A 5,745-nucleotide genomic window follows, 5' to 3' on the forward strand; every position below is an offset into this window, starting at 1 on the left:
CCATTCAGGTTTTATTTTTTAACTCCCTTAACCAATGCCGAGTTGTCCTCCAACTCACATACTCACTGTCCAGGGAATCCAGCATTGTCCTTCTATGATCCCCATTCTGCTACCATGTACCAGGTTTCGTGCCGCCATCTTCTTCCCTGACATGATTGGGAGCCGGCTGTCTCCTCCGGGTACAGGCAGCCAGTCCCTGATGACGTGCCACCAGGCCCTTCTTCACCGTCCACTGTATGGAAGTCGTTGCCTCCCGAGATATTTGACTTTCATATCCCAGGAGGCACCAGGAGCCGAGCACATCATTCTTGCCCAGGCAGGAATGGAGAATGGGTGTTGGGCCGGATTGTGGATTTAAAGAAAAAAGAACAACCCAAAAAAAGGAGGGGGGTTTCATGTTGTTCATGTAGGAGGGTTTAAGGAGTATGTTATTTCTCTGGGTGAAGGTCCGCTTTACGTAGACCTAGCATGAGATTTTTCATTAGGTATGCACCGATACCGAGTATTTGGGCGAGTACTCATACTCGCCCAAATACTTTGATAGTTACCTCCGATACCGGAACTTCCAGTCAGAGTGAGATATCCCTCTGACCGGCACTGCCTTCAGGGCATGGAGCCGGCTTCCTGATTCCAATCAGAAAGCCGGGGTGGTGGGTTATGAGCAAGGCTGCCTAGCAACAAGAGAAGCCGGCTTCCTGATTGGCTAGGTCATGATCCGCCACCCGGCTTCGGGATTATCGGAGTGCACGGCACCGGTATCCGTACTCGATACCGAAAAAATGATATCGGTGCATCCCTATTTTTAAAGGAGAACTATGGGGTTAAGGCTTTTCCCCATAGTTCTCCTTAGGGTAACGGGAGGACACAAACTAGCGTCCTCCCGTCACCCTAGGCTCAGTATAGCTCGCAGTATACTAAGACGCTGAAGCGGATCCCTACAATTATGTCTGTATCCGCACCCCCCCCCCCCCATAGTTCTCCTTTAAATTATGCATGCCACAGTGTTGCAGCCTGATCACTGGGGGAGAAAAAACTGAGGAAATGCTCCCTCCTGTCTGCAGCAGACTGATGACATAATCTCAGCCTAAGCACAGTCACTGGCCATAAGATTTTGATTGTCCACACTAAGATGAAGGCCGTCTAGGTGGGGAGCTTATACACATAAGTTCTAATTAGACCGATTTTTCTAAAACGCTGACACGCGAAGATGTAAAATTTGGGGTGAAGATTCCACTTTCAGTAGTTGTTTGGATCCCTTTTTTGTTTTACATTGTGACAATGCATCTTCTGGTACAGCGCGATACTTGATGGGTCAGTTGTATTTTGTATGCAGAAGCCCCGGTCACGACACCCATGCAAGGGTTAACGGAACCCGTCCAGTGACATTCCCCGCTGTGAAGACTGTTGATTGGTAAACGCTGTGAGATACACTGTATATGGGGGTTTCTCTTTTGAAGTCGGGATCAATCATGAAAGATTTTGGTGTCTAGGACCTCAGCATTGTTTTGCCGTTTCTTGAGATTTCCTGCAATGTTCTTTGTGATCCGAGGTTGTCACATTTTGGCAGAATTTTTTTTTGTGTGCAGTATTTGGAGCTGTGGGTGAGCTCGGGGTCTGCAATGACGGAAAATAACCAGTTCAGCTCTCCTGTGACACCTGTGCGTCCCCTATTGTCAGGGACCCAGGGGGGCCGTTCCTCACCAGGCTCGCCGACGCGGGCATCGGGCACAGGCTGCTCCTCCTGGCAGGGCATCTGGCGCCGGGTACGCGGTACGCAAGCTGGGCGCGCATAGTGCGCCTGCGCCATCCCACATCCCAGCCTTGTGATTGGCTCCTGACTGGGGAAGCTTCCTGGTTGCCCTGGCAGCCAGGGGGCGGTCCTGAGTTCCCTGTGTATATAAAGCTGGTCAGAGCCTTGACTCATTGCTGAGTTATTCTACCTCATGGTGAACACCCGGCTCCCTCCTGTGGACCTGTTGTTTGATCTGATTTCCCGGTTACCGACCCTTTCGCTTGACCCATCGATGATTCTTGCTGCCCGCCACGACCCGGAACTGGACTTAACTACTCGATTTAGATTACCCTTTTGTGCTGCGCTTTTGGACATATTTTGTCCCTGCCAAGGGGTTCCACACCCGGCCCATTATCTCAGCCCTGACACCTATGGACCGGAGTGATTATTTCAGCTCTGCTATTGGGCCTGTTTATAGGGCAATAACTTGATAACAAAGTAATACGTGTATCTAAAAATTTTAATTTTTTTAAATAATGTGAATAGAAAGTATCAATTATATTCTATAATTTTGTCCTTTTTAAAATGACACTAAAACTATTTCTCGTACCAAACATTGGAAGAGGTATCTACTAGGGATGCACCGATACCAGTATTTCGGTATCGAGTACGAGTACCGACATTTTTTTTTTCCGGTACTCGCCGGTGCCAAATACCGGAAGTCCCATTCAGTAAACCAGACGGCGTGTAAAGACTCCCCCCCCCGGCTCACTGATTACCGGGGAAGCCGTCCCCATGCTTCTCGTCACTACGTAACAACAAAGCATAGAGCCGGCTTCCTGGTACCGGAAGTATCGGGCGAGGCATCGGAGTATTTGGGCAAGTACTCGTGTACTCGTTTCAGCTGATACAACAGGTCCATTATATGTGGTCGGTTCGTTAGTCTTGCTGATGAGGCTACAAGGATGATTTGATAACTCGTGCTCATGGTAACCCTCTGTCTGGGGGCTGTTTCTTTCTATGGAGTTCCCAGGGGAGGAGATCTATAGAAGCAGATGGAAGGAAATGAGAGCATCTTGCACCTGTGTCTCGGTGAATGTATAGCTGGGTGGGGCGGAGGCCTGAGCCTACAATAGGAGGTGGATGTGGGAGCGTGGTTTGGCAGTGTGGGCTCTGAGCACGACGGTATTAACCAGGTGTTAGATGTGTGGACGTGTCCCAGTGATTCACATCAAATGCCGGAGTATGGGAAGTTCCGGGTCACAGAATCCCTGTAGCACCTGAGGCCTGACATGGCGATTAGGCCGGACAGGGAAGACATTAGTTGGGTTTGCTTACTAATCCGAAGGTTCCCTTGTCACGGAAGGCACGCCATTAACTTGACATGGGCGGCCAGCTTGGCTTTCACATGCAGAGACTCTACACTGAGTGGCCGGATTATTATATACACTGAGTGGCCGGATTATTATATACACTGAGTGGCCGGATTATTATGACCACCTGACGTTTGTAGGCAAATTAGCTATAATTTGGCGCTGAAGTTGCTAGAGGGCCAGACCATTATAAATAGGGAAGCGGGTTGGTTACCACGACAGTAGAAGTGATTGGGAAGATTCGGGGAAACAACGCGATGTAACAGCCTTGGAACGCGGGATGATTGTTGGCGCTCGGAGCCATGGAGCGAGTATCAGCAAAACAGCGGAATCCGTTACATGTTCAGGAGCAGCTCATTGTTAAAGTGTTAAAGACCGGACTATCAGCCGAAAATCTGGGTCTGAGCGTGCGAATTGTGGCCGTCAGCGACTAGTCAATGTTAGGGCAGAACGAGGGAGGGGCAAGACTGGTACAAGACAACAGAAGGGCAACAGCGCCGTGTCAGATTCCTCGCATCACCTTTCATCATCTCGTGGAGTCACGAGGCGGCCCAACGAAGTACTGATGGGGGGGGTGTCATAATAATCTGGCCGCTCAGTGTGTAAAAGTGGATTATCGTCAGGTTCCCCATAATAAAAATAGCACCTGATCCTATCTCTGCACGGCAACGCATTTTGAATAATGCAACATGTCCGTGTTTGTTATTTTTTGCATTGGGAGGCCCATAGAAGACAATGGCAAGCCATGAAGACGCATATAACGTGCATTTTGATGCATGGGCAACATGTATCGATAAACTTTGGCCAATGACCGTTAACTTTATCCACTCCAAGTCCAACCGTATAGATAATGTGGTGAATGTTACAAACCTCTGAGCTCCTTCTGTTTTGCACATTCATTCTTTGGTCACAGGGAATCATTGATCTTATCCTTTACACTTGCCATGCACCTGCTGCCCTGGAAATAAGGAATTTAGCCAAAAAATCTTCCTTTGCCCTGTATGGTTCTTCTTCCACTCTCAGCAAATGGACGGCCAGGGCCGGTGCTAGGATTCTTGCCTACACAGGCAAGGTGCATTTTTGCGCCCGACCCCCTGTAAAAACAGTACTTGTATTTGTCAAAATGCCCCGATGTTTGTGCTATGTTTTTTTTTTTCCACTTACCTTCGGCGCGAGAGAGCAGCGGCGAGTCAGCGCTGGTCCGTTGGGAGGAGCTCCAGGTGGGGTCCTAATTTAGCTGGCCGGCGACTGCCTGAGGTGCCGCGAGGGTCGGGATCCTCTATACATCGGGGCATTTTGACAAGTACTTGTCAAAATGCCCTGTTTTTTCCGCCCTCACCCTGCAGCGCCCTCAGGCGGCCGCCTGACTTGCCTTGCGGTAGCGCCGGGCCTGCGGACGGCTAGTGTTGGTCATGCAACAGATTTGCCTTTATCAATATGGCCTATATGGGGGTTTTATTTTAATGTTTCAGTCAAAAGCAGATCTGAAAATCTGCCGGCCCCATCAGATAAATCCAATTTGTCAATACAGTGGAGGTGTATACAGGTATAGACAGTATTATGTATAGCCATAGGTGTCCTTCAGCATGGCCCTATTGGCAGAGGTGATATTGGGGGTGGTGCTGTGGAGGTGACGTAGACAACCCTCCTTGTCAACTCTCTCCCTGGGAAATGCAGAACTTTTTTGGCTGTTACCCTGAAGCAGCAGCTACTGTACAGAGATTGATTTATGGCCCTGACCATCCCGGAGGCCGTGTCATCTACACTGCAAAAACCTGCTGGACCGTCCCTTCTTCAAAAGAGTGTCTCCATTACCGAGCCATAAAGGTTATCGTAGGGAACATGTATATCGTTTAACCTCCCAGACCTCTTGTTTGATCTGGTTCATCAAGCTCTGCTCATTACTGACGGCCGACTATTTCCAGGAGGAGGACGAGACGTATTTTTGGATCGGCAGCCATCTGGTCTCTTGGCCTAACATAATGGTCATGCATGCACACACAGTATGCTGCAATTTTGGAGGAAGCCAATCAACCTATTTTGGATTTTTTGTTGTTGTTGTTATGGATTGTGGAAGGAAAGTAGAGTTTTAGATACTGTACAATGCAAGAGTGCCCACTGCACTTACACCCCCCGCTCTGCTAAGGCATGACATAGAATGGGTATACCACCCTGCATGCTCTGGTGCACCTTATCTCCACCGCATGTTCTGCTTGCCCATGGTTGGCATGGAGGTTGCACTGTGCATGAGTGGCTATTCTCTTGCTTGCTTGCTAGCAGTAGGGGCGGGGGTTGGTGTGTTGGAGCATAGTGTGGTAGCAGTAGGGGTGGGGGTTGGTGTGTTGGATCATAGTGTGGTAGCAGTAGCTATTAGAGCTGACTGATCTGGAGCATAATGATGAAGAGTGAATGGTTCCTCCCTACCTGCTGTGTGAAGGTGCCTGGGAGAGCTGCCTCCCCTTGTCCCAGCCCAGAATATACCCACCAGAGTGAGTTCAGATTGAAGCCAATTTCTCCCTTTTTGTTTTTTATGTCATGACTAGGCAAGGAAATTTCCATATTGAAACCAACCCATACATGGGGATAAAGATTTAGATATTAGATTAGGTATCCCCCATGTATGGGTTGGTTTCAATATGG

The 5,745-nt window shown here is 49.0% G+C and overlaps 1 protein-coding gene across 2 annotated transcripts in view; it reads left to right on the forward strand.

Annotated features, from left to right (window-relative positions):
* Positions 1–5,745, forward strand: part of FZD3 (frizzled class receptor 3) — a 58,605-nt gene that overhangs the window by 628 nt on the left and 52,232 nt on the right. The gene's annotated exons all lie outside the window — the stretch shown is intronic.

The sequence above is a fragment of the Nanorana parkeri genome, unplaced genomic scaffold, assembly GCF_000935625.1.
Source record: "Nanorana parkeri isolate BGI_ZX_2015 unplaced genomic scaffold, ASM93562v1 scaffold942, whole genome shotgun sequence".
In the NCBI taxonomy this organism is placed as follows: domain Eukaryota; kingdom Metazoa; phylum Chordata; class Amphibia; order Anura; family Dicroglossidae; genus Nanorana; species Nanorana parkeri.